The sequence below is a fragment of the Cygnus olor genome, chromosome 3 (genome assembly GCF_009769625.2).
Source record: "Cygnus olor isolate bCygOlo1 chromosome 3, bCygOlo1.pri.v2, whole genome shotgun sequence".
Classification (NCBI taxonomy): domain Eukaryota; kingdom Metazoa; phylum Chordata; class Aves; order Anseriformes; family Anatidae; genus Cygnus; species Cygnus olor.
Genome location: NC_049171.1, coordinates 72,225,978 through 72,252,717, shown reverse-complemented (window position 1 = coordinate 72,252,717; position 26,740 = coordinate 72,225,978). Strand labels below are relative to the sequence as shown.

At 42.5% G+C, this 26,740-nt stretch overlaps 1 protein-coding gene across 3 annotated transcripts in view; it reads left to right on the top strand.

The window, feature by feature from the left end:
- Positions 1-26,740, top strand: part of AGPAT4 (1-acylglycerol-3-phosphate O-acyltransferase 4) — an 80,020-nt gene that overhangs the window by 17,553 nt on the left and 35,727 nt on the right. Inside the window, exon 1 of one of the 3 annotated variants that reach the window (XM_040550676.1) lies at positions 18,847-18,894. The exons of the other annotated variants lie outside the window; for them this stretch is intronic. The gene's annotated coding sequence lies outside the window, so the exon portion shown is untranslated. Of the gene's footprint in view, positions 1-18,846; positions 18,895-26,740 lie in introns of those variants that run through there. 3 annotated transcript variants of the gene reach the window in all.

The following is a 26,740-nucleotide window of genomic DNA, read 5'->3' as shown; positions in this document are numbered from 1 at the left end:
GAGTCTGATGTGCAACTGTTAAAAACATTTTTGTTTAAACACTTCTGACTCAAATTTCAAAGCTGCATGAGGATATATGGGCCCAAATGAATTGGGGGTACTCTTTTTACTATATCTGTAATAAAGGGAGGGGGATGTTCCTTGTGAGAAATTTCATTTTTTGCTGTCTGTGTGTATATTCCTGAAGTAGGGAGTTTGCAAGTAGTATACATTTCCATGTGTGAACGGTGGCGTGAATGTGGCCAAGTTTTTATCTGGTAGCATGCTATATGTTTGAAGCCATGGAATGTAGAAGATAGCACATGTGTAAACTTTCTTTTAGGATAGAGGAACACATTTAGATATGTATATTATTTTTTAATGCGATACCTTCTGCCCTGGTCAGCCTTTTGGCTATTTAGTGCAGAGACACCAGCTACTTTAGAGTCTCCAGACTGAATCCTTTAGCTGCCCTCCGCCTGGTCTCATCTATACCAGGGGCTGGTCACTGTTTGAATAAGAGCCTGTAATAATACTGCATGCTTGTCGTTCATCGGTCCAAAACACAGCACCACACCGGCTAGCAGGAGGAAAATTAACTCTATGCTAGCCGAAACCAGGACAATCAGGTAGATGGCTTTGCACTCAGGGTTGTTGATTTAGTCTTAAGTGTTGACTCCACTAGAAGAGGTTGTGTTGTGAGATTTTTGCCCAGTTATGCCCAGAACAATCTAGCTCTAGGTTAAAGACAGTTATATGAGCTTTACAACACTGGTTTGCAATCTGTCGTGTGATATGAGTCACCCTTATTTGAGTGATGTTTGAAAAGGGGAAAATGGTAGTTAATTAAAAAAGGTATTTGGAAGAACTGCAGTAGATCAATTAGTCAAAACTGATGTGTTTTTGTATTACTGTATGTGTAAGATAATGGCTTTTGCGGGCATTGGTGTGCTGACTAATACGTAACTTAAGTTGGGTCTGTATGGGCCCGATGAAAGTCATGGAAACTCAGCCTGCTGTTTGAGATGACGAAGCTTAGCCATGGAGAACACAGAGAAGAAGCCTGTGGTTTGCAGCTGATAAGCATCACATTGCTTTGAGCAGCTGCTAAAGTCTGAATCACGAAGTCAACCCAGTAGTGAAATAGAGCAGGCATGGTTTAACTTAAAAGTAAAAAGAAAGCAGCAGCTGCCTTTAGATCTTTCTAAGTTCAGCCAGTTTCCATTTGATGTCAGTGGTTGAGATGAATAATTCCACAAAATTGAAGGAGAGCGTTTCATCCTTGCCACCATGCTCTTGGGAAAGTGTTTTTGTATTTCAAATAATAGTGAAGTTTTCTTCTACCCATTTTCTTCCTGTCTCCTTTCTAGTATAGGAATGTAATATTCTCACTTGTCCAGGTGCAACGTCTGCTGTCATACTGCATATAGGAAGCTAAACTGCTTTTGTGGCTCATGATTTGTCCTCACTGCAGTGGTTCTGCCAGAGTTGGGGATGTTCATCTACTCACTCGAGTTAAGTCAGACTAGCTCAAGTAAATGTGTTCGTACCATAAAAAGGTCATATGGAATAACTGTGTTTTGGTAGCTGAGGACATGTAACCGTGTGAGCCGCTGCTTCACTGGGAGTATGCCAATAGCTCCGTAGCTTCTCACCGTACCTACTGACAACGCAGCAGGCTAATGCCATATACTTCAGAATTCTGCTCATTGATTCAAGTTAGAGAAGAAGTGAAAGCTTGTTTTCTAGTTTGAATTTATAGTGGAAAGGATTGACTAGAGCAACAACTTCAAGGGAAAGGAGCAGAAATGCATGCAGCTGCCTTCAGTAACTGGTGTTGAGAAGTTGTCTTCAAACCAACTGTGAATCATGGGTTGGGCAGATAGGGTGAGTTTAGCTTCTGTACTGACTTGTTCTATTATAATTTAGAGTTAGGGAGAACTGATGTAGTGTTGCAAGAGAAAAAATACTCATTCTAATAAACTGGCATATTTTTGGCATGTCTTTTTATGAAATTTGAGCTGGAGAAATCTTCTTCATTGTTGATTGGAAGCCTTGTTCATCTTGAGTCTCCTGCCCTCCAAAGGGTGTGTTGGCCTGTCATCAGATTGTAATTTGGATTGCTTTTGTATCTCCAGCGTACTTTGTGCTTAATTGTGAATAAACTCCCTGTTTGATCCCGTTAACCCCTTTGCCAAGTATCTATAGGGTAATGGTTAGTTGTAGTCATCCTTACTCTGTATGTCTTAACCTTTACTGGAGAGTGTTAGTTGCAGAGAGTAGTTACATTCAACTTGAAAAGAACAACAGAGGAAACCTTGTTTGTCCTTTTGTCTGCGTTGCTCTTAAATGAGCTAAGAGACTAGTAAGGATCACATGTTCTCTGTTGTGTTTTAAATGTAAGGGGAAAAAGAAAAGGCCTTTGGGCTTAGAACTTTCAGCCGGTATTTATAAGTTCTTCCTGATGCCAAACTCTGCAGAGTGCAGCTGTATTAGGGAAACCGAACATTGCAAGCCCATGCAAGCTGCTAACAATAACAAGTTTTAAAAACAAGTGTGCTTGGAGGATGGCATTGGAACATAGGTTGGGCAATCAATCAATCTTATATTTTATTTTTCAATAATTGATGAGCACTTTGTCCTCAGTTTCTTTTTCCAAAAGACCAAGAACCATTGGGTATCTAAGGAAGGAAGAAAACACACCTAGTGTGGAATACATCACAGTCTTTGATGCTGCTTGTACCTGAATTGGAAGAGGTTGGAATACATCCTCCTTGTTATCTGGAGACAGCAAACCATCACAAAGCATACGCAGAGCTCGTCTGCACTACTGTGTGAAGTTGGCCAAGGCAGTAGGCAGAACAGGTTCTCTTCACAGAATCATCTAGGTTGGAAGAGACCTCCAAGATCACCGAGTCCAACCTCTGACCTAACATTAAGTCCTCAACTAAACCATATCACTAAGCTCCAAATCTCTTGCCTGTAGTGCCATGTGTGCACATGGCTGTGTAGCTTCCTGGGGCAGTGGGAGAGTGCCTTGTACATCCTGAACTGGTTTGTGCTTGGTGGGCTGGTGCAGTGCTACCCCGGGGATGAACAGGGTGTGCTGGGCACCTGCTGGCTACTTGGGACATAACTTGGCATGTGCTGAAACTGCGAACGGGACTATACCTGCTGGACAAATGTCATCTTTAATGGTGCTGGATATATTTACTCAGGAAGATGTTTGTCTGAGCAGAGCAGTGGTTGAGAGTTTGTCCTCTTGCTGCCCCTGTGTTGATGGAAACTCAGCTCTCCCTTCTGTTGAGAACCAGCTGGTGCTCCCAGGACGCCTGGCAGACCGGCCTGCCACTGCCTCTCATCACAAGGCGAACTTTGTGCTGCATAAATGGAAGAGCTGCCAACAAGAGTATGATTGTCTGGAAGGATGCAAAAGGGTTTTAAAAGCAATTGTCTTAGCTTCTCATTTGCCTTAATAAATTAATTATCGTAGTACTAATAGCTATTCTTGTGCTATGAAAGGGGTATTATTATACCTTTGGGTAAAGTTACACTTTGTAGGCTGCGGTTTGTAAATCCCTCTGAGGGGAAGGCCCTTCTTTGCATGGAAACAGGCACCCCTGATGCCCGCTCACTGATTGCAGAGAGAACAAAACGGAAACTGATTCTTCTTATGACTGAGCTTTCTAGAAACAAAATCAGATGAAACTGAGAACTGCTTTACCTTCATCTTAGCTGACTGTTATGAGACAGTAAAGCTAATTCCTTCCATGTACAACGATAAGGTGTCCAAATAAGGATGAGTGATAGTATAACGTTTTATCCTCAAGATTTTGTTTGATTGCGTGTAGTCCCAGTGCCCACTTGGAGTTCAGAGGAGCCCTGGACCATTTTGCTTGTTGTTTGTACCAAGGTGATGCTGAGGCACAGAGGAGAATTCTCTGGGGCAGCTGAGTAAGCAGGAAGGGATGGGAAATGAGGGCCTTTGTAAGGCAGAGCTTTCTTCTTTCTGCAGTTCCCTTTGCTGTCATCTTGCAGTGCAGAAGCAGCAGTCTGGTGTTGTTCAAAGTATGCCACAGTGTCCTTCATATAATCCTGTAGTGTTTTATTTATAATACAAACTGAATTATGCTTGTCAACATAGATGTAACAAAGAGCTTTCGTAGGGCGCTTAGGACTGCATTCTTAGCCTGTTTGCAGGGCTGTTTCCAGTAATGTATACGAAATGACTTTTTCTCAAGTGCTGTCACTTCTCTATATAAGCCTTTCTTATTTTGGTTCCACACAACACATCCATATGAAGCCACTTGTAAAGACTAAGCAAAGTTTAGAACAAATACTAGAGGCCAGATTTGGTAGTCACGGAAAGAGAAAATGTTGCCTGGAAGCTTCTGATAGCTGGACTGTCACCTTAGCCTTTCCTGCTTTCACTCAAGCCCCACCATGGGGATGGATGACTATAGGAAACTACAGGAGATGCCCACGTGCTGTGATTTAACCCGGCAGGCAGCTCAGCACCACACAGCCCTTCGCTCACCCTCCTCCAGCAGTGGGATGGGGGAGAGAATCGGGGAAAAAAGGTAAAAGCTTGTGGGTTGAGACAAAAACAGTTTAATAGGACGGAGAAAGAAGAGAAATACTAGTAAGTACAAAACAAGTGATGCACAATGCAATTGCTCACCACCTGCTGACCAATGCCCAGCCTGTCCCCAAGCAGCAGTCTCCCCCACCCCAGCCAGCCCACCCATATTAATTGTTCAGCATGGCATCACATGGCATGGGACATCCCTCTGGCCAGCCCAGGCCAGCTGTCCTGGCCATGTCCCCTCCCAGCTCCTGGTGCACCCCCAGCCTCCTTGCTGGCCGGGCAGCACGAGAAGCTGAAAAGTCCTTGGCTTAGCAGTAAGCATTGCTCTGCAACAGCTAAAACATCATCGTGTTACCAGCATTATTCTCATCCTAAACCAAAAACACAGCACCATGCCAGCTACTTGGAGGAAAATTAACTCTATCCTATCTGAAACCAGGACACCATGTTAGTTTTAATCTAGATGACTTCTGCTAAGGAATACAGGTTAACCCCAGTAGCACAGAGATCCAAGTGAGCAGGTTGCCCACGTACCTACCCAGGCAGTAAGGTGGTTGTTATAGTCCCAGTGAGCTCCGTGCTGCTGTGGCAATCTTGTTCTCGGCTCTTGGGCTACCTTAGGTGTCTCTATACAAACTCTAGTCCTACCTTTTTTCTGTAATGGAGTCTTAGGTCTCCTCTCACGTTCCCTGCCAATCTCAAGTAGGGGGTTACGTGTCAGATTGGGGATGGGGAGGTTCATGCTTATAAGTTCCAATTACCTGTGTTGATCACTGAGCTGTGTATAATAATGTAGATGATTAGCTTTCTCTAAAAACTGCTTTTGTTGGAATGATGAATATCATTGAAGCTTTTGGATTCTTTTGCTTTCAGAAATTAAATCCATAGGGGTATGTTGTGTTACAGACTTTGTATCAAGTAAAATATGCTTGGAGCAGAGAAGAGTGTATATTTGTGATCAGATGGTAACATTTAATTTTCTAGCTTGCTTTGTCTTTCCTTCCCTATAAGTAATGGAGTAACATATAGCAGTGCATTGTAAAAAAGATATAGTGACAAATGAGCATGGTGACAGGAGTGATCTTACCTTTTGATGCTAGCAAGGACAACGGAATATGAGAAAGTTGTATCTGATTTACTGAAGCCATCAAAGTAGGGGGTAGCAGGAGATTTAAAATAATGTATGACGAGTTATGAACTCTGTAGCAGTATATTGTACATTTCTACAGCTAGATTGCCTTCTAGTGCTTTTTTTTAAAAAAAAAGAAGTTAACGTGAGGCAAATCTATCTATGCTTCACTTTTAAACAGTCAGTATATCTGAACTTTATAACTTCAGGTGCTTTTTTGTTTTTATTTTTTTCTTTTGTTCAAAACATGCTATTAGTTCGCAGGCTGGCAAAGAGTTCTTGGGATCATACTTCTCGAAAGCTATCAGTATTTGTTTACAAAATGATGTTGGAAACTAAATGTTTCAAGCTGTGAAGTACACTGCAGCCTGTATCGGTGTGCTTTCCTGCTCTTGCTTCATTTTGGGGTCTGAGTCTTTTTCTAGGAGGGGAAGAAAAAAGAAAAAAAAAAGTAGACTTAAGCATGTACACCATAATACTGAAATAAACCTCTTGTTTCTTCAAATGATAAGCTGTATAATGCTATTAACTCAGTAAGAATCTATTTTAGGGGTGGTGGGGAGATCATGCCATTTTTGGTTGTGGATGTGATTTTGAAATGTTTTCTAGTTGTTGTTGAATATTTTCTCGATGTATTATGGCATGTGACCCAGTATTCTGCTGTCTTCTAGACAGTTGTCTGAGTTACTGTCCCTCAAGCTTGTGTGTACATCAGCAGATGTGAGTGTACACAGTTTCCTTCTGGTAGATTGTATTTGGTTTTATGGTTCATTTCCCTTTTGAAGCTTTCCAAAAGGCCCAGGTAGATCTGTTCCACACTGAAATGAGTTTTGCCCTGAAAAAGTATGTTTCCTTTGCCTTGGCAATGTAGATGTCTTGCTAGAGTAGAAATCACCTGAAGTGTTGTCTACTTTAAAGTAATTCCTCAACACCTTCTTCCAGCCTGCTTCCTAATGCTCTTTTGTACCTGTTACGCGTTTGTGTTAATGCTGCAGGTTATTTGTACAGATCCCCACTGAGACCAAACCTTGTACTTCTTTACCCTAATTTGGAAGGTCTGAAGGAGCTAGTCAGTGTAACAGGTTCTCCAGTATCTTGTTGGTAGAGCAAGATAATGCATTTGTTTTCTGCATCCATGACAGCTTAAACTCCCTTTTTTCCCAGTTTGTAACAGATATGAATAAGTCCTCTGCAGTGCCTGACAAATGCCTCCTCATTTTCTGTACTGACATTAGTTTGCAGTACCAAACAATAACATTTCAGTCCCTCTCATCTTATGCCACTTGCATGCTTTGTTACCAAGTTTTCATAGTGGTTCGGATATCGACAGTGAAGTTTGGTGGAACCCGAGGCTGTACACGGATTGCAGGTGCTCTCTGTGGGCATAGTGCTGTTCTGTTCACGAAGTGCAATTCGGTGTCACTGGCACGTGACCTTTAGCAGAGTTCCTAATTCAGCCTGGAAGGGATGTGGGCTGTTACGGTCAGCTGCTGGTTTAGGAGAAAGGAACTACTTTCTAGGAAAATGGATATAAAAGAACTTTTGATACTGATGCTGTCTGTCTAAGGCTGGTGAAGAGCTAGGGAGGCACTTAGTCTGATCTTCTTTCGGGAAAAGAGCATCTTCCTATTGCTGATCACAGAATCACAGAATTGTAGGGGTTGGAAGGGACCTCGAAAGATCATCGGGTCCAACCCCCCTGCCAAAGCAGGTTCCTTAGAGCAGGCTGCCCAGGTAGGCGTCCAGATGCCTGATACTGTTTTGCCGTTGCTGGAGCCTCTGTAGACGTAGCTTGTCTTCATTTACCCTCTTTATTTTTATATATATATATTTTTTTGCCCCAGATTCCTGATCTGAAGAAAGGTGATGGTGGTATCCTGCTGAATGGAGAGGGGGATAGCAGGGAAGCAGAAGAAGGTGAAGCACATTCTGTTTGCTGTCTGACATCTCACATGACAAAGTTCCTAGCACCTCTTGCTGAGCATTAGATCTGGGCAGCAAGCTTCCTAGATTCCTGAACGGGGGGAGATCTGGAGTTTTTGTATTAAAGTGTGTCACAATAAAATTCAACAACATGAATTTTCTGTGCCAAATTACAGCACAGAATATGAGACATTAATATTTACAAGTTTGCTATAGTTGTTGCCTTATTAAGGGGGAATATTACTGCCAGAGGACCAGATCCTTCTTAAGAGACCTGGCATATTTGTGGAAACCTCATCTTAGCTCTAGGGCTGATTTTAATTGATAGAATGGTACTGAATCTGAAGGAGAGAGAGCCCCTTGATCGTATGTAACCCTCCCGCAAAGATGTGGAGAGTAGCTCATGGATCACCATCAGCTGTTACAAGCAAATACCAAGCTAGCAGTGATGCAGCCCTGTCTGGGAAAGAGCACTGTTCCCATGGGCAGAACTACTGGAGGAATTTTGAATTCTGTCAGTTCAGGGAATACATCTTCTGGTGTGACATCGAGGTGAGGTGCCACATATATTGTCTCATTCCAGGATTTGCTTTTGGTTGGCTGCATCTCCTACTGCCCTGCTCTCTTTCCAGTGTGCACTGCTGGAAGCATATGCCATGATGTTTCTCCCTCTCTCAAAAGCATGGAAGTCCCGTAGCTACATTTTGTTGTGGAGTAGGTTGTTGGGCTCTTTCTACTGCAAGGATTTCAGCAGCTGGTTCCGTGAAAGCATCTGATGTCTTACCAACTTTTTGCAGGAATTTTTCAAACCCGGTAGAAAGCAATATTTCCTTTCAGCTGTTATTTGAGGTCTTTCAGTATGACCCTTGAGTTGAAGGAGCTTCTGAGTGCACATGTGGTCCTCCTCTATGGCTAGGTGGTTGTTTCTTGTGACTTGTTTGCAAACATTGTGAGGATTATGTTGTTTTCTCACTTTTCAGGGTCTGTTGGGCAAGGTCTTGTTGGGCAAACTGAATGTATGTTGCTGAATATCCAACACAGTATTTAAAATTAGGGATCCTTTAACGCTGTATTAGAAACCAAATGGAAATGAATGCAAAACAGTTCTGTAGTCTGCTTGGGTTTGGTGAGGCAGTTACCCTTTGGGCAGACCCATTTTGATCCTTGCTGAAATAAATTTCAAAATGAAATAAAGAACCACAGAGACAGAGATATAAGAGACTACAGTGCAATTGTTTGTGGGTAGATGTTTTTGCTCTTCTGTTAGCCCACTGCTATTAGTATTTTTTCATTTGTGTGCTCTTTCTATTCTCAAACAAATTGCATTAGGGCGTCAGTAATTAACATTTTCTTTATCTCACGGTGTTGAAGGGGGAAGTGCTCCTCAGTCTGATTATTCTTCAGTTCACTTAGCTGTGTTTCTAAATTGAATCTCCAGTATATTGCATCTATGAGTGTGGAGTTTGCATTGAAGGTTAAAGTGCAAGTGAACTTCCTAATACACGAGGTTTCTTTTTCATTGTACGTACATTTCTCCCTGCTCATTGGAACTTATGTAGCTCCGTAGTTCAAAGCAAAAATCCAGGAATTAATATGTACTGCTAATGAAAGATTTTGATGAATGAATGTATCTGCTGCCTGGGTTAGTTAAGGAAATAGAGTGATTGTGCAGACAATTTCTGGCTGTCACTTCTAAGAAGCTTATCCTTGTTTTTGGGAAAGTGTGGGAGATCTGCAGCAGTGAGGCTTTTGACAGTGGCTCTTGTTATTATAGCTTTTGCTGCTGTGATGTAGCTCCTTGCCTGTACCACCCTCAAATGCTGTGGAGAGTCTTTTATTGGATTTTTTTTTTCTTAAAGCAAACAAGCTCGTAGCATTCTCTGACATTTTCCAGGCCTTTTCCCTAGCTCATCTTAGGTCTTATCCAAAGATGTGCAATGTGCTAATACTCTGTAGTCTGCTGAAGACTCTCTTTTGGCTAGCTAGCTATAAAGAATCTCTTATTTCCTTCAGACTTCAGTCATTTTTTGTGGGTTCTGTCTGACCTTGCCCTTTATAACGCTATTCATTATGCAAAGCAAAATACAGAGAAGGAGATGTTAACACTGCAGTATTCAGAAGTTCTTTTTACTTGTTGGATTATGTTTTCAGAAATTGAATGCCAACTGAATTTCTGAGTTGAATTTTTATCAAAAAGTTTTCGTACCCACCAAAATATGTCAATTAAAGTTTATTATTATTTTACCTGTTGTACGAGGACAGGCTGAGAGAACTGGGCCTGCTGAGCTTGGAAAAGAGAAGACTGAGGGGAGACCTCATCAATGTGTATAAATATCTGAGGGGAGGGTGTTGAGAGGATGGAGCCAGTCTCTTTGCAGTTGTGCCCAGAGAGAGCACAAGAGGCAACGGGCACAAACTGAAGCACAGGAGGTTCCGGCTGAGTATGAGGGGGCACTTCTTTACTCTGAGGGTGACAGAGCACTGGCACAGTGCCTCCCAGAGAGGTTGTGGAGTCTCCTTCTCTGGAGCTATTCAAGACCCGCCTGGATGCCATCCTCCGCAAGGTGCTCTAGGTGATCCTGCTCAGCAGGAGGGTTGGACTAGGTGATCTTCAGAGGTCCCTTCCCACCTCGGCCATTCTGTGATTCTAACATGTATTGCCTCTTGTGCTCATAAAGAAGAAGGGAGATACACAGTCAAAACAATTGACATACTTCTTTAGTTTTTAGATGTTCCTGGTTTATCTAAAGTTTAAAATTGAGAGCACAGTATATTTTCCTTTTAGTATGAGACTACATTTTCAGTATTTTACTAAATGCTAAAAGTTAAGAAAGTTTCTGGTTGAATTCAAGCTTTACATAGACTTTGTCCTTCTTGTGTCTTCGTAGGTTCTGACTAAGTGCTGGGATCTGCATTAATTCATGTCTAAAATTCAGGGTTTCCTGGAAGGTGATTTAAATTTCCTTAGTTGTATGGCAGTAGTTTTTTCCTGTAGGTACATGCAGTCCTCAGCTAAGAACTTAAAAAGGCTGCAATGACAGATCCGTGAGTCTTTGAGGTCTGGACTTTATTACGAAAACGAACGATGGATTTCTTCATGTGGAAAACAGCCCGTTATGCAAGTGCAGGTGAGCAGAAGGGCGAGCAATGTCCTGGGGGCGTCCCAAGCCCTGTGGGTAACACTGTAGGACTTGGTGACTTAGAGTTGGTGGGGAGGACAGGGCCCGATGTTTGGTGCTACTTGATGTATGGGCCACGTAAAGAAGTCCTTGAAAAGTTCTTTGTCTCTGTTGGAAAGGTAGGAATTGGACCTCCATTAAGAGCAGTGGTGTGCTAGGTTCTTCTTGTGTTATGTAGGATATTGGGGTGCCATAATAATCGTCAGGGCTCGTTTTCAAAGGTTGTTCCTGTGAGCAACATGAGAAGGTTGAAATACTGTTGAGTACTTTGACCCAGATTGGGTGGAATGATAGTGATGTTGCTGGCCTTCGTACAAAGAGTAAGCCAGGATGCTGGGGCCTGTGCTTTATTTCGAGCTTATGTCATTGACTTGGTGATGCAGGAAAGTCCTGAAGTCATGATCCCATTTTTAAACAGAGAAGACCAAAAAGAGGTGGGAAGTTTGCTTGCTCTCATACGTGGGCAGTGCCTGTTGCAGATGGGTGCTTTTGTTGTAGAATGGCTTTCCTGAGATCTGAAAAATGTAAGTAGAAAAAAACATGGGATCAACTTGTCTTGGGCACTTCTGCTGAATTACGGCATTGCAACTGGAAGGTCATCCCTGCCTCTCCCTTTGGTGCCTCTGTAGGTCTGCAGCAGGGAATCGCGTGCTGGCCTCTGGCGCTCAGGCGGGCAGGAGGAGCTGCCCGCGGGGTTGGTGTCTGCACCGCCCGCTCCTGCTGCCACCAGGAGCCGCTGCTTTGTTGCAGCATAGGAGCACTGCTCAATTCCTTGGGGAAGAAGGGTAAGAGGAGCCCTCAGACGGGAGATAAATCTCTCTGACATGTGGCTGTTAAATAATTAATTTCCCCAAAGGTTTTGAAAAGAGCATTTCAATGCGGTGACTGCTGCAGATCTGTGTAAGCGTTAAAGCCGTTGTGCTTGCGAGGCTGGCGTTGTTCCACACGCGCCGTAACTTGGAGAGAAGAAGCTGTTTTGTAGGCAGCTTGTGTAGGGATAAAAGACAGAAAAAAGCTGTGAAATTAAATGTTTGAAGTGTGCAGCTGTTTTTTTCTTACGGGAGGGTTGCTTCTAGCTTTCAACATGGAGATGGTTTAAAAGGAACAGTGGCTAAAGAAGTGAACAAAACCTGTTTCTGTGTTTCTCCATCACTCAAGCTCAGGGTTGTACTAGAGAAGGCAGCATCCGTCAAAACCCCGTTTCATGAATACATAGGCAGACTTAAAATTACTTCCTTACGTGAAGAAGAAATTTTGCTTTGCATTCCGTGGGCCTTAGGTTAGAAAGAGGGAAAATCGATTTAGTCAGACCCAAATGATCAGTGTCTGTCTTGAGAGGGAGGGCAATGTGGGAGTGGGAGCTGGGGGAAGCTGGCAGCGAGGTGGTTTGTTGGCACAGAGGAAACTCAAGCATTCGGTGCCAGGCCTGGCTTCTGGCCGGATCCAAGCTGCTGGCTCAAATACCAGAGGCACGCCTTGAGGTACAAAGGTTCAGCCCTGTTTTAATCACAAGTTCGCAGTTCCTGTCATAGGTAGTACCCTGTGAGGATCCGAAACACTCTATAACTTTCAGGATACTTCGAAAACTTGTGCATTTAAGATCTTGCGTTAAATCTGATACTGATTTGGGTTGCCAAAGCAATTACAGCTTGGCTGTGTTACAAGAACGCAGGCTTGGTCATACTAAATTGGCAGTAGTTTATCTAGTTCGGTACGTTTCATCTGAGAAAACATTGATGACACTCCATCAAAAAGTGTTTCACACTTTTTATCAGTACAGCACTTGTCTTCATTCTGTAAGAGCATGAAATGGATCACGTTCAGGGAGCCGAGGCACAGAAAGCACCAGAACTGTAGCTGTGTGGTGCCTGCCGCCAGAATTTCGGCCGTGATGTTTGAATAATGCAGCATATTTTTCACTTATTATGCTAGCCAATTCATGCATGTGTATGTGCATGTTTTAATTCTGTGACTAGCCAAGCATTGAAGTTAAATTGCCAGGAAGATCAAGCCACAGATAAAGCTTTGTAATGGGTGTGAAGAGCCTGTTCCTCATTTTGCGTTACTCAGTGTGCTGTAACAGTGACTACACTGGAGTCGAAGATTATTTTTATACCAGTTGAGGATCTGGCCAACTTATGTAAATGTCAGTGTATATTTATATTTTAAAAAAAAAAAAAAGTGGGGAAAAAGTATGTACCATCAGTCTTCAGGAACTTCTGTTTAATTAAGACCAATGCAAAAATCGCATTTTAGGTTACAGTTGCATTCAGTATTTATAATTTACAGAACCAGCTGGGGGGCAGGGTTGGATTGTTTTTGTTTTTTTTTTTTCTTTTGAATTTTAACTACAAAATACATCATCCTGTCTCCTACTCTGTGATTTTTATCTTGAAGTTAGATTGGTGAATTATAAGCATGTTGGAAGGAGGGAGGGGGTTGTTATAATTTTAAAGTGGTGGTTTGGTCTGTACTTTAATATTCCAAACTGTGCATTTGTGAAGTGTTCCTTTTAGCATATTACTCTTTACCAGTCACGGGCTGCCTCTGGGTAGAGCGTGCCTTTGGGCAGCGATCAGTGAGCTCTGCTTTCAGCAGCCCGTGTGTGCCCCGGGCTCCGTAGAAGAGCGCCGTCTCGCACGCTTCCCTGGGGAGTGTTTCTGTACGCTGCGTGCCCTGCCTTTGCTCTCAAGGTCTAAAGGTGAGCCCTGGTCTGTGGGCTCTGTGGCCAGCCTAGGGCCCCTCTCTGCCCACCCCTTGGGATGTTAGGTGATGAAGCCCTGCTTCCTGTCCGTGTTCCTGGTCGAGTTGTTTGGCCTGTTTTAATAAATAGCCTGCTCTGGTTTGAAAGTTCAAGTGTGTTCTAAAACAGCAAAGGAAAAAAATAATCTAAAACAAGATTCAAAACTTTATTTGGCTATTTGTTTGGATAAGAACATAGAGAGACTTTCTGTTCAGGTCTGGGGCTAGCCCCTTGACTTGGACTCTCCATAGAAGTAGCTCCACTCTTTCCTGTGCGTCTTCCTCTGCAAGACAATTTGCCTCTTGCACAAAGTTCATAAAAGCAGTCTTTCTTTAAGAACTTTGATCTGTTTGTTTGTCCTATTTATGTGCCGTATCAAGGAGTGATTTGATGTGCTGCAACATCTGGATTTGGAGGATTCTGGGATGAGTTCTTGTTTGTGGAAACCTGCAAGCAAGCCTCATTCCACAGAACCAGGCTACTGGAGGAGCCTTTGCATGCCATCTGACTGGAGTGTTGTCATCGGCTGCTGTGCTGTTTTTTCAGAAGCTTCACAGTTACATCCTTAGCAGTCAGAAAGAAATTGTAAGAAAGGGTGCTCACAGCAACGCGACCCAAGCCATGAGTGATTTCTGTCCTTCAGAGGAACTTGCTGACATTTCTTCTGCTGCTATCAGCCTACATGGCAACTCCAGCTGGAGCAGGATCTGAACTGGTTAAAATCACACAGTTTTCAAATACCAGGCCCATAATGAAAGAGGACTGGAGTACCTCAAGGCACTTCTCTCCCTGGTTCTGTTGTGGTGCAAGCTGTTGCAAAGACATTGCAGCAGTGGTGTAGATTACATAGGGTGTTATTCTTGCCTGAGCCTTCAAATAAGGTCAGTAAATTCAGATGCTAAATCATGCTTATTTGCACTGCTTTTTGGCTTTCCAGCTTTGTAGGCAAGACTTTAGAGAAGATCTAAATGGCCTGCATGGAACTCCAGAGACCTCAGGCACGGTGCCAGCTGGCACCCTAACAACTCTGCAACCTGCCCTTGGTGGCTGTGATGCAGCAACCAGAGCTGGGGCTATTACTGCGCCTCTCAGTTTCAAGTGGCTGAACTCCTGTGAGAAGTCCAGATGACCATCAAGAACATTTTGTCTTAAAAAGCTGTGAATCTGCCTAATACAAAGAGAAATGTCGGCTTGCATGAGTTAAAGGAGGGCATTTCAATCATTTGTAATGCAGTAGCATGTATGACTTAGACAGCGGGAAGAGGACGACGTTGTCTCATCACCTTCCAAGTTGATAAGCATTGCGTTAAGTGCTGAGGTCAGTGAGTCACGTGGGTCCTGTGAATATCTTTAATTTTGAGAAAATGGGGGCAACAAAGGTGGTGGTGGTTGTTCAGAACAGGAACTCATTGGATAAAGTCAAGGAAGTCACTGACTCTTGCCATAGGCAGCCTCATTCTGGGATTTCTGTACTGCTTTGATCAGTTTGGCATGGAATTTTTTTTTTAATTTTTATTTTATTTTTTAATTTTGTTCTGGTACCTAATACATTTTGTGTAATATTGTATACCCTGCTTAAACCTTGAAGCGTTTTCTGTTGTTTCTTTGGTTCTGTTGTGCTAGAAATACTTGTGGTAAAGTTCAGGAGTGGAATACCAAAAGGACATATGCATCTGATTTTGTGACACCCCTCTGCTCCCAGCACACACACACCATATTTGCAAGGTCTTAATTTTAGTATTTCTGTGACACTCAGATTCTGCCTTTTAAAAGAAGTGATAGCTCTTCTTCCTGTACCTCCTTGAAATGGTATGACTGGCTGCTGCTCTTCCTAATTTGCAAAGCACTGAATAGGAAAATGCCTTGGTTACCAGAGCGGGACAGCCTGCCTTTTGTAACTGGCAAAGCCCGTCTTCTTAGAAACAGAATAGAAGAGCATAAACTCCAAGTTTGTTGGTTATGCTGGGCTGCTGTGTACCACATAAGCTAAACCTGTGTTTGCGAGGAAAATTATTCTGTGCAAATAATTCTCAGAATAAGACAGTAGTCATGTACAAGCAAGGAGATGGTTACCTCTGTGTGCAGCATTTCTGCAAGTGTTTTCTTTTACTGGTGGGACTACAGAGCAGAAAGCCAGTAGTACTCATTTTGCAGGCACCCTTTTAGTTAGAGCAGTAGGAGGTTAGGCAAGCTGGTGAAAACTTCACATCCCCTCCTGCTGGAGCAAACAAGCTGCCAGGTTCCTGAGCAGGTCGGGATGCTTGGGGATTCTTTTTCTGACTTTCTTACTGCACTTAAACGTTGAGGAAATGTTAATGCAAGCACAATTAAACTGAATGTGATTTGAGAGGCACGAATCTTTTGTTCCTTACCTGTGATGTGATATTGTTGTGTTCTTCAGGTGTACATCTGACTTAACTGAATATAGTATTTCTCATGTGTGTTGCATTCTTTGTTTGTTTGTTTGTGTTGTTTTTTTTTTAAAGTGCTTTTTTGTATATTTACCTATTTGGATAACTTCAGTTTGAGGAGTTATGCACTACACCCAGTACAAGTATCACAGCTTCACAAATACTTGATGGGTATATTTGATCTGTCGTACTTTATTTTTAATTCATGAAAGCCATTTGTTTGACTTGTAGCTTCTGACCTTATTGTCCCTTTAAAGAACGCTTGGTGAAAGTCACTGCTAGGGATTCAGAAGCTAAAATAAGCACCAGGACATTGTTCTTGTCTCTCAAGACCTCACGTGATGAGATGCTGTAAGATTACAGGCAGAGACAAGGAATTCAGGGAATGCAAGTGAAAAATGAGTAATGGCTTTGTTCTGAACTGTGGTCTCGAAATGAGAGAGGTTCAGTGGCCATTCACCGTTAACTGAATACTAAATTAACTGTGATGGTATAAGAAGGGTACCAAGTCAGCTTTTTGTTTCCAGTCCTGACATTCAGAGAGAGTATGTTGTGCATAGGAAGGCTAAGTCGAAGGTATCTACCTTAGCTCCTGAAAATAAGTTGTTCATAGCATATTATTTCTGGCAATATATGGATATTTCTTAAGAGTGCACTGGTTATCTGAAATAAAAAGTAAATGGAAATATTACTGGAAACATACAGAAACTTTAGCTGCCATTACCCCAGTTTTCTTGTTCTGTTGAGACTCTAATTCCTTCTTTTTGTCTTTAGACCTCTATGAAATGTAGCTCTTAGTAAAAAGAGGGTTTACTTAAAAGCACTACAGATTTGTTCTAGGTTTTAAATTACCTTTTGCTCAGTTTCTTAATCAAATCACTTTTTTTTCCCCAATTCCTGCTACTTCCTGTGGCAACTGGTGTTCTCTTTTAAAATGATCAGTCAGTTTTCTCTCCGAGGTTGGTTCCATCCCTTTTCATCAGTAACTGAAAGTGAAGGTTGAACATGTGGAAGACGTGGATCTAGAGCAAATAAAACAATGGGATTTTCTCTCTTGATGTGCCATTTTGTTCTGAACTGCTTTCTTTCCAAAGTCCAAATTTTTATTTAATTTGAAACTTAGAGAGGATAAACTTGGTCCACATAGAAATGAAGACTTCTGTAAGAATAACATGCAAGAAGGACAGACATTGGGTGAGAATAGCTTTCCTTCCTTAGTATTTGAGTTGAACATGAACAATTCACTTGAGTCAAATAACTTTTCTAATCTTTAGATGATCTAGTTAATACATGCAAGCAATGCATGTAGCAAAGACAGAAAGTCACGAGCGTGGGAGTTGTTCTGAGTCCTAAGTATGGATACTGCCAATAGCCCTATAATTAGGGAAGTGCTAATGATTCATTATGTCAAAGAATTCAACTCTGATTGAATAAATACAAACTAAGACCAAGACATCTATTAACTCATGTTCATGTTTGCTTTTGTGCATGCTCAGATTTTGAGATCCTGGCCCCTGAAAGTTGATTTTTGGCGGAGAACTCCTTTGGCCAGGCTACTTTTTTTTTTCCTTCCTTCCCTAGTGGCAGGAAATAGGACTAGAAGGGAGTTCCTGTATCTTTGAAATAAATTCGTATTTTTTCTAGCAGCAGTATAATGCACTCATTCGAAGATGAATCTTGTTCAGTTTCTAAAGCTGTTAAATATTTGTCATCTGTTAAAAGGATTAGAAGAAGTTTGAGAATGTACAGGTAGTTGAGTTTTCGGTCATTTTACACAGTTGTTCTTGTGTCTCTCCTAACTTGCCACAGCTTTAAGCCATACTTGTGGAGGGGCACCCCAATCCCTTCCTCATGTGGTGTTTGTTTGTTTGTTTGTTTGTTTTTGACAGCTTGAGTGAGCCAAGCTTTTCTGGTTACTGGTCATCCTGATAGCCCTGGTCTGCATTTGCTTTGTTTCAGCTTTTCTTTCCTGGATGTCTGGTACTGATGCGCTGGCCCAGAGATTGTCTCAGTACTGCATTGGGCCATTCCCTTTCTTTTCAGGAAAAAGGCCTTCCTAATGTCATCCTTTTCCTTCATAGAGCTGTATAATGCTAGTAGACCAGAAACATTAACTGGCAGGCTAATGTTCCCAGATACTTCTCTCCTCTGTCATTTCTAAATGATGAGGCTCTATTTTATTAGTTCTGCGGGGCTTGTCTTATCAAAATTAATTTCATTTCTGTTACCTTACCGTATCTCAAGGTCATCTGACTCGTAAAGTGTGTTCTGACTTTGTATCACCCACAAAATTTATTAATTTGCATTGAATACCTTAGTCTGCAGAAGTGAGAAAAGGAGATCCTTCTTTTCTAGATTGACAAAAAGACAACATATAGTTGCAGTTTTTAGTGCAGGTCTCCTTTAGAGCTGTTTACTAATCGTCAGTTTTCATTTTTATTTTTTTTTAATCTTCCATGCTTTCCTTTCCCCTGTTTGTACATGTTGTAAGCCTTGTAAATAGCTGTTTTTTTCTGAAAGATTAAATTATGCCAGATTCCTGACTTTTATTCAAATCAAGTAGCTCCTAGCCCTCTTGTCTCAAGAAGAAGCTCAAAAACAAACATTAGAGATTCAAATGTCTGACGGCAAGTACTTGTCCATGCATTTGGTGTTTTATAAAAGTTTGGGAGCAGGTTTGTAACCACTGTATAATTCTTGGATTTAATTTTTGAGTGTATCAATTTAAGACGGCACTTCCTTATTCTTATAAATTATAGGTCACGCTGCTCCCCTTTAAACTTCTGTTTTGTGACTTAGACAGTAATATGTCACCCAAACCAGCAAGATCAGAATGGGAGTAACCTCGTAAGTACTGCTCATCTCAGCCATCGTTGTTGCAAAAGCTTTCAGTGGGATACAGAGGCTAGTCCTGGCACGCAGCCCCCTGGATAAGGCACAAGGTGGGGCCATACACAATCACGGCATGCCAGGAGGGGGACACCTGAGGGGTCGGGTGCTGTTTTGCTTTGTCCTGGGGTGGATCGGTGTGTGAAAGTGAGTGTTGTCTGCTTATCTTTTTAGCAAGTGGTCGCTGTGGTGTAAGCCTAACTGATAAGGGCTATCAAATGTATTACTGATCATTGCAAAACATGCAACATTTTTGGGGTTGTTTCTCACCCTCTCTTCTCATGTTTCCTCTCTCAGCGCTCAAGTCTTCTGTGTGTCAGTGCTTGCACAGATGAACGTGCTGTGTTTCTTGCTTTGTATACGTCAAATACCGATAAGAAAAAGCATAACCTATTAGTCAGTGAAATCTGACCTCTAGTGCTGTTCACTGATAAGCTGTTTCCTTCTAGTAAAGACAGAGCAAAACTTTTCCCGATACACCTTATGTACCCTGCTTGTTTTGGATCATGTGTGCCGCTCCCTCACGGGGCTGAGGGAGTACCTGAGCTGTACGGGAGCTGACGTAGAGATGGAGCAGGACAGATTTTGCAACTGGGCACTAGTTACGAAGCATCAGTTCTCTTGATAGCATTGCCCGGAGAATAACTGTTTCTTTCAGGAGCACATTACAGTAAAACCTGCATGAGAAGTCAGGCTTTAGTGTGGCCACAAACAAGAGCTCTGGTAAAGCATGCTGAGCTTATCAGATGGCCTGGTGATCAAAGCAGGTCCTGGGGGATTTAACAATTGAATTGTGAAGCTTTGCCCCCTTCCGAGGGAACCATTAGCTTGTGTTGCAGAGATGCCAAGGGAACAATCTGCGGGACTGGAGATGCTTTAACATTTTATCTCATCTTTTCATGGATAACAGGAGGCTGCAGTGTATCTGTTTTTTTTCTGTTTGGCTTTATGTTGTCTGATTGGCATAGCTGGGATTAAGCAAAGTGGATAACGTAAATGATACAACATCTGAAGTCAGCAGTGATTTTTCTTGTTAGACCAGTTGGCATGCCTGGAAAACTGGAAAGGATTTGTATGCAGGAACCCTTCTTCAAGCTTAAAAGAGAAATCACAATCTTTAGCTTAAGTTCAAATGGAGAACAGTTAATTGAAGGTTAATTTCTCTATTCACCCACTACCCTGAGAGTGAGGAGGAGAGAGGTTGGTTCCTGTGGATCTGGGGAGAGTTGGGGATGCAGGACAGAGGAGGAAGGGCAATCGTCAGTGGATCTGTGATGTTAGTTGGGAGTATGCAGGAATTATGGAGGTGACAGAAATCGTAACTTCATAAGCATCCTTTCCAGCTATCTTTTGAATGTTTTTGGCTTATTACAAAGTAGGTTTTCTTTGAGAGGAAGCAGTGATCCTCTGTACAACTCTCAAACAATGAAGCTTTAATTCTGACCGGAGCTTGTAGGCGTTACGCTCTGGTAGGTTTAGAGGTGAGGTGTGGAGCTGTGGCTTTCTGGGAAGCACTGAGGGTGACTTCCCTGTTAGCTCTCATACAGGCAGGTTCCTGTGGAGCCCAAGCAGGAGACTGGTATAAAAACAGCAAGGAGTTGCCTGGCTTTTTTACTTCTTTCTAGATTCCGTTGAGATTTGTGGGCCAAGATCAACACATGGAGTCGGGGTTTCAGTTCATACTCCACATTCGTTTTTGTACCTCTCATAACCTTAGGCATAGTTATCAGTAAGTTGCTCATACAAATCCCCTAACATGGGAATAAAAGCGTGTGCACTCAGGACAGATGTATGTTGTTTCCTCTTCTCAGTTAACCTTGTTCTGTAAGAACAATGAATTCTTCCCAAATAACTTGTTGGGGATCACTGGAAAGCTGGAGTTGGGAGCTTTTTGGTTTTGTTTCGGGCTGTCGCCTCCTTCCTGCTGGTAACTAATTCCAGCGAAGAGCTGAGCACTGATGGCAAGTACAGACGTGGTGGTCACAGTGTACCATTCGTAACAGTGAGGAGGTTTACTGTAAGCAGCTAAATGGGGCAGTATTTCTTAAATTAAAGATACATGGGCTTAAAAATAATAAAACCTAGCATGAAGAAAGAATTATTTTCTGTGCGTTTAAGCAAACAGGAAATTGCTTAAAGTGAAGTGTTGAAATAAGACTGTTGGTGTTCCCTTTGCGCAGTGACTTGCAGTGTGTGCCCTGTTACCATTTTTAATTTGCTGAGCAGTTCCTCTGTGGTGGTGTTCCTGTGCACAATAGAAGAAAGCCAGTGGTGTTATGGGCACAAGAAGCCACATCCGCCAGAGATGCGACTGCCTGGTTTCATGCCCATACAGAGCAAGTGGTGGTGCCGTGGAAACTTGCCAAGCAGCGTGTTGTCTTTCACCATTCGTTGGTACAAACTCCTTTGATCTGTACGTATTATACTGAGCGCAGTCATTTGTGGCAAAAAAAAAAAAAAAAAGCACATGGTCTTTGTTGGAGTATTAGATCGGTGAAGAGAACTGTATTAAAAGAACTTCCTGCAAGCAAATGCTGAAATAAATGGGTCTCGGCCTGAACATATGAAAGGGCTGGACTGCGTTTATCTCTTGCCTTGAAAGCACATCCAGTAATTTATTGTGATGGGTGGGGAATTAAGTCATCATTCCTGGATTTCTCTCTCTTGGTGATTTCTGGCCCTAAAAGCACAGCCATGCACGTCCTTGAAGTGTTATTCAAGGGAGTTGCTGACAGGATCTCCCATGGGGACTGAGGCAAAAATCTCCAAAAGCAGACCTGCAGCCAATAGAGAAAGTTTTGTTGTTGGCTGGTTGGTTGTTTTTGTTGCTGTTGTTGTTTTAAATTTGTGTGCATGATTCACCACCATCGTGCTCTGCCTTTTTGCTGAAAAATAACTTAAAGGGCAGGGAAAAAGAAGTGCAAAGGTAGGGTAATGGGGGTGGACTAAGGGGGGGGGGGGGTCGGTGAGGGGCTAAGGCAAGGAGAGTGTGGATTTTGGTTTCCTCTTCTGTTTAAAACACTCAACTTAAACATTTTCCTGCTGGTTGAAGACCAGGAGCTCTGCCTTGGAGCAGACCAGATTTCTCCATTGCACCTCATGGTTGCTCCCGTGTGCACCTGCATGTGCAGCTCATGCAGAGTAAAGAATGGGAATCTGCTTGAAGCTATAGAGCTCATTCCTTGTCTGCTGGGCTCCATGAAAGTCCTCCCCCTCATTTGGGAGGATCAGGGAAGACAATGCTGGGCAGAAAATCTTTATATGCTTTTTGTAATAATAAGCTATTCTAAGAGTTCTTCCTGTGGGCATTTAGTAACATTCCCTCTCTGACCTCCAATTGTTTCATGTTCCTAATCACTGCAAGTTTGCAGCAGAGCTCCTGTCCTCGAGTTTTTCCTCATAATTACTTGTAGCTGCTGCAGGGGATGGAGTAGACAACCAAACCAAATGACTAGTGAAGCTAGATGCATACTGAAGCACTGGGATAGCCTGTGTCAGGACCCGTGCAATTGTCAGCACCTGATTTTTTTGGAAAACCTCCTAGGCAGCTTCACAGCTGATATAGTAGGTATCGTCCTGGGTTTCGAATCTGTGGTCCCTGAATCATCTGTGGTACAGAGGGCTTTTGAGTAGTCCAGGGAAGATAACAGACCTGCTTTTCTTAGTTACCTGTAGGCTTAATTAGGTATATGGAAAATGTTTGAGATGCACCTAGTAAATGTAGTCTGATAATCTGAAAAGGAAGAAAGTTGTTCTTGTAAGTCATTAGTTCATGGACAGATATGGCCTGGAGTAAACTAGCCATCAGGCAGTATTTAGCCATATTTTACCATGACTTTTTTTGGAAATGCTTTCCCCCATCTTTTATGCAGTGCACTGATTCATTATGCAGCCAGTTGGTCTTTGGAATGGTGGTTGTGGCTTGCGCTGCTTCTCTTGCTTTTGATTTGTATTGGAGTTTACTACACTTTTATCACATCTTCCTATAAGAATAAAGGAATGGAACTTGTAGGTTTTCTTGGTTTGTGTTGCCGTGATGCATAGGTTAAAGAAGATGACTAATGCTTCAAAGAGGAACAGTTCTGTTGCCCTTTAAAGTAGGTTACATACTTACATTGCCTACTTTCTGTACTTTATTTTGTAATTGTTGTACTTTTTGAGTCAATACATAACTATGCTTTCAGTCGCATTCTGAAACAGCCATTTTATGGTTAACCTAGTAAGTAGATGTTTCAGTGTAGTATCAAGAGTAGTTAAGTGAGCTAAAGAAATTTACTAACAAAATCCATGCAAGGACAGAAGGATAGCCTCAACTGTTTTAATGACTCATTCTCTCAAAACATCAAAGTAGCAGGTCTCAGAAAACTCTGTGTGTTTCCCTTCCTCTGGTAAATGTTTTTCACATAACTAGTTAGCCTTGGAGATGATCTCTATTTAGTTACTTGCTCTTGAAGTGCAGGCACTGAGGCAGTTCAGATTCAAGCACCGAAGGGGGGCAAGAAGCCGTCTACTCTCACAAAGGGTAGGTGCCATTATGTGCAGCGGGGTGAAAGTTTTGTTTGTTTGTTTGTTTGTTTTCTTTCAGGGTAGAAAAACTAGAAATTCTCAGGTAGACAAAGAATCCTTGTTAGGCATTTGAAGGCACACCTTTCCCTACAGCCAGACTCTCCTGGAGCTAGTTGTAACCTACTGAAAGGGAGCTCCCTTCCAGCCGGGGTGAGAGATTTCATGTTTGTTTGTTTTTATTCTCCCTTCCTTTGCATTAATTGTGCGGAAGTGTTAGCGGAGGAGTTGGTTTGTAAGATAGGAGCCCCCGTGACGTGGGTGCATGTGAATTAACCAGCTTAGTCATGATATTCTAGCTCCAAAACCTCATGAAAGGGGGTGGGGAAGACTAGAAATCTTCCTTACACTAGAAATCTTGGACCACCCCTGCTTGGGAGCAAGACATTTTTTTTTTCTTTATTTTTTTCCCCCTATATAGCCTGACTGGTGTACAAAGAGGAGGCTTGCACTGGTTATCTGCACTGTGGAGGAGGCAAAGAGAATGTGTATGAGTGACCTTGTGCTGTTAGGCCACTGCAGGAAGTTTTTGGTAATAAATTTCTGTGGCAGATTGTGGAAGCAAGCTGGTGGCGTGATGCAAGAGCAGTGCAAACTGACATTGCTAGTCATTGCTTGAGAGCCACAGAGAGAAGGGAGGCTGGGAAGAAAGGAAAAGAAAGAGGGAAAAGATTAGGGAAAGAAAAGCATTTAAAACTGAAAGGTTGGCGGGTGGTGTTTACTGTATTTAATACAGAAGCATTCAGTGACTGCTTTGTGTTCCTGAAGTGACTGCAGGAGCACAGCAGCAACAAATGGGCATGTGAGATGAGGAGTAGGGACATACTTCTGCAGGGTTTATACAGACAAAAATCCTGCTCTTGTGAAGCCTGCAGGATCCAAGTACGTACCGAAATACTCGTGTCCGTACTTCTTTAGAATATATTGGAGACTGAAAATACGAAGAGCTTTATGTATGTGGCATACCTGTATAGTGAGATTCCTGATGTATTATTCATTTTGTTCAAATTTTTAGGAAAAGACAAAACAAAGCACTTGAAGGGAGATTACTTTGTTGGTTTTTGTTTTTTTTTTTTCCTCGGGTAAAGTTGGCTTTTTCTTCAAGAGGACCTCACAATCATCATCTGTACATGTTTATTTCAGGCAAGAGGCTTAATGACAGTCGAGATCAAAAAAGAGACTCCTGTCTGACCGTCATTCTTTCTGTCATAGCTAGGGTTCCTAGCTAAGCAGAAGACAAACAAAAACCTGTCACAAACTTCTTTTCCTGTGGTTGTTTTCTGCCCTAGGATGTGATTGTAGATTCTGTAAAGGTTTGCAGATTGGTGGGTTTTTATTATTCAATTTTGCTGTGTTTTGGAGAGTGGAGGGCTTTTGTTATTTTTTTTAAAACAAAACCTACTCTCTTGGAAAGATGTTGTGTATGTTTGTCACAAGGCAGCTCTTAGTAGAGCAAGTCTGGGAGCTTAGCCACGTATTTGTTTCCTCACTTCCCTATCTCTACATCTCTCTCGCTGGGATGTGAACATCTTTGGCTGTCATTGGGAAATCCGTTTCCAACCAGCGATATCCTTGCTGTAACGCGTGGCAGCTTGGGTCTCTGAGCATTGCTTTGATGCATAATAGCAGGCATTGAGTAATAGGTACTCCTGCCACCGTAGTAGTAATCTGCTTTGATTAGGAGTAAACAGAAGGACTGACAACTCAGTCATTTATCTGTACCTTAAACGTGTTTTTATCATATTAAAGTAATGTTATTTGAATAGAGATTGTTTATTAGCCTGGCTGTAACACTGTTAGATGAAATTCATTCATGTCACTAATGCCTGTTCTCTAGCGTACAGCACGATGTCATCCAAAAGCTTCAGGCAATTAACTGAGCTAACGATGACTGAAAAAGTAGAAGACTTGTTCCTGCCTGTTCTCTGTTTTCATTTCCCAGTTGAGGCCAGTGGGGGACATAAACTGAAAGGGTTTCAGACATGTTTCAAGGGCCAGCCTGGTTTTGATCTTCCCTGAGGTGCATGAGGATGTGCGGAGCTCTGGGGTTTACCTCAAGCCAGGAGAGCATCTCAGGTGTCTCATCCTTCCAGCAGAGATGTATGCCCCGAGAAGGGGGTGCTTTTCTCTGAGCAGAGAACAGCCCCTCGCATTGGACCTTTGCTTTAGTGCAGAAGTTTTGTGGTAGCTTTGTCAGGAAACATTGTCCCTTACCACCTTCTCCTCTTCATCGTGACAGACGGTTCTCATTCGTCCTGTGATCTCCCTAGGCCTTCCCAGGGGGTTCCTCAAGGAGAGGCACTGCTTTTAGGCACCCTCTTCCTGCCCCCATCCCTCCCTTGCTTAATCATTTCATCAACTAAAGCATGTGCAGATGTACTTCCTATTAATAACTCCTCTTGGCTCTGCACACTTTGCCAGCCACCCCCCTTATCTTTAGCCTGGGGATGGCAGTTCTTCATCCAGTCTGAGCTATTGGCTCTGCTCTGAATGATTGATACACTCCTGGCAAATGTAAAATGCATCTGTTGTAGCAGGACACACAACTGCTACTCCTGACAAGTTAAAAGGATGATGCATAAGGTGTACGTGCAGCAGACCTGCTTCCAGATGTCTTGTCCAAGCTGCTTTCTGGTCTATAATTGTGCAGTTTTTAGAGGCTCCTCTCTTTATGCATTTCATTTAATTGATTCGCAATTGCTGCTTTTGTAACTGTCTGCCACTTAACTCGTGTTTTTAGATGGCACTTCTTTTTCGTTTGTTTGTTTATTTGCTTGGTAAAGCACCGTACTGAATAGTAATGTAACTCTCAACAGAAAAAAAAAGAATTTTTCTGTCTGATGTAGTTCAATCTCCATTTCATTGTGGGGCAACGACAGTGTAGCTTACAATCAAGAGAAGGTACGTGTCAGAGATTCTTGTACTGGACAGTCTCAGCTGGCAGAAGCATATCAGTAGAGAAGGTGTGAATAGAATTAAGGAAGTTTAATAAAACAGAGGAAAGCTTTAAATCGAACCTTTCAACATTAAACTTTTGAACATGGCTATGTTTCTCTGGCCGTTTCTGGGGCTTGGGACAATGTTAGATTCATGTGTGTCCATGTTTTTGGTTCCAGCAACCAAATTAAAATGCAGCCTTTCCATTTACTGTGGTACTATTTGGATCAAGACCCTAGTCCTGGTCACCTTGAACAGGACAGGGGGTCCAGTCCTGACACAGCTGTAGCCAGAGCTGGCATCAGTGTTTTCTCGCAGTTGTCTGAAATGGGCACATCACCTTGGAAAGAGCTTTCCCAGGCAGTAGCTATTCTGCTGGGAAGATGCTGAAGTCTGCTG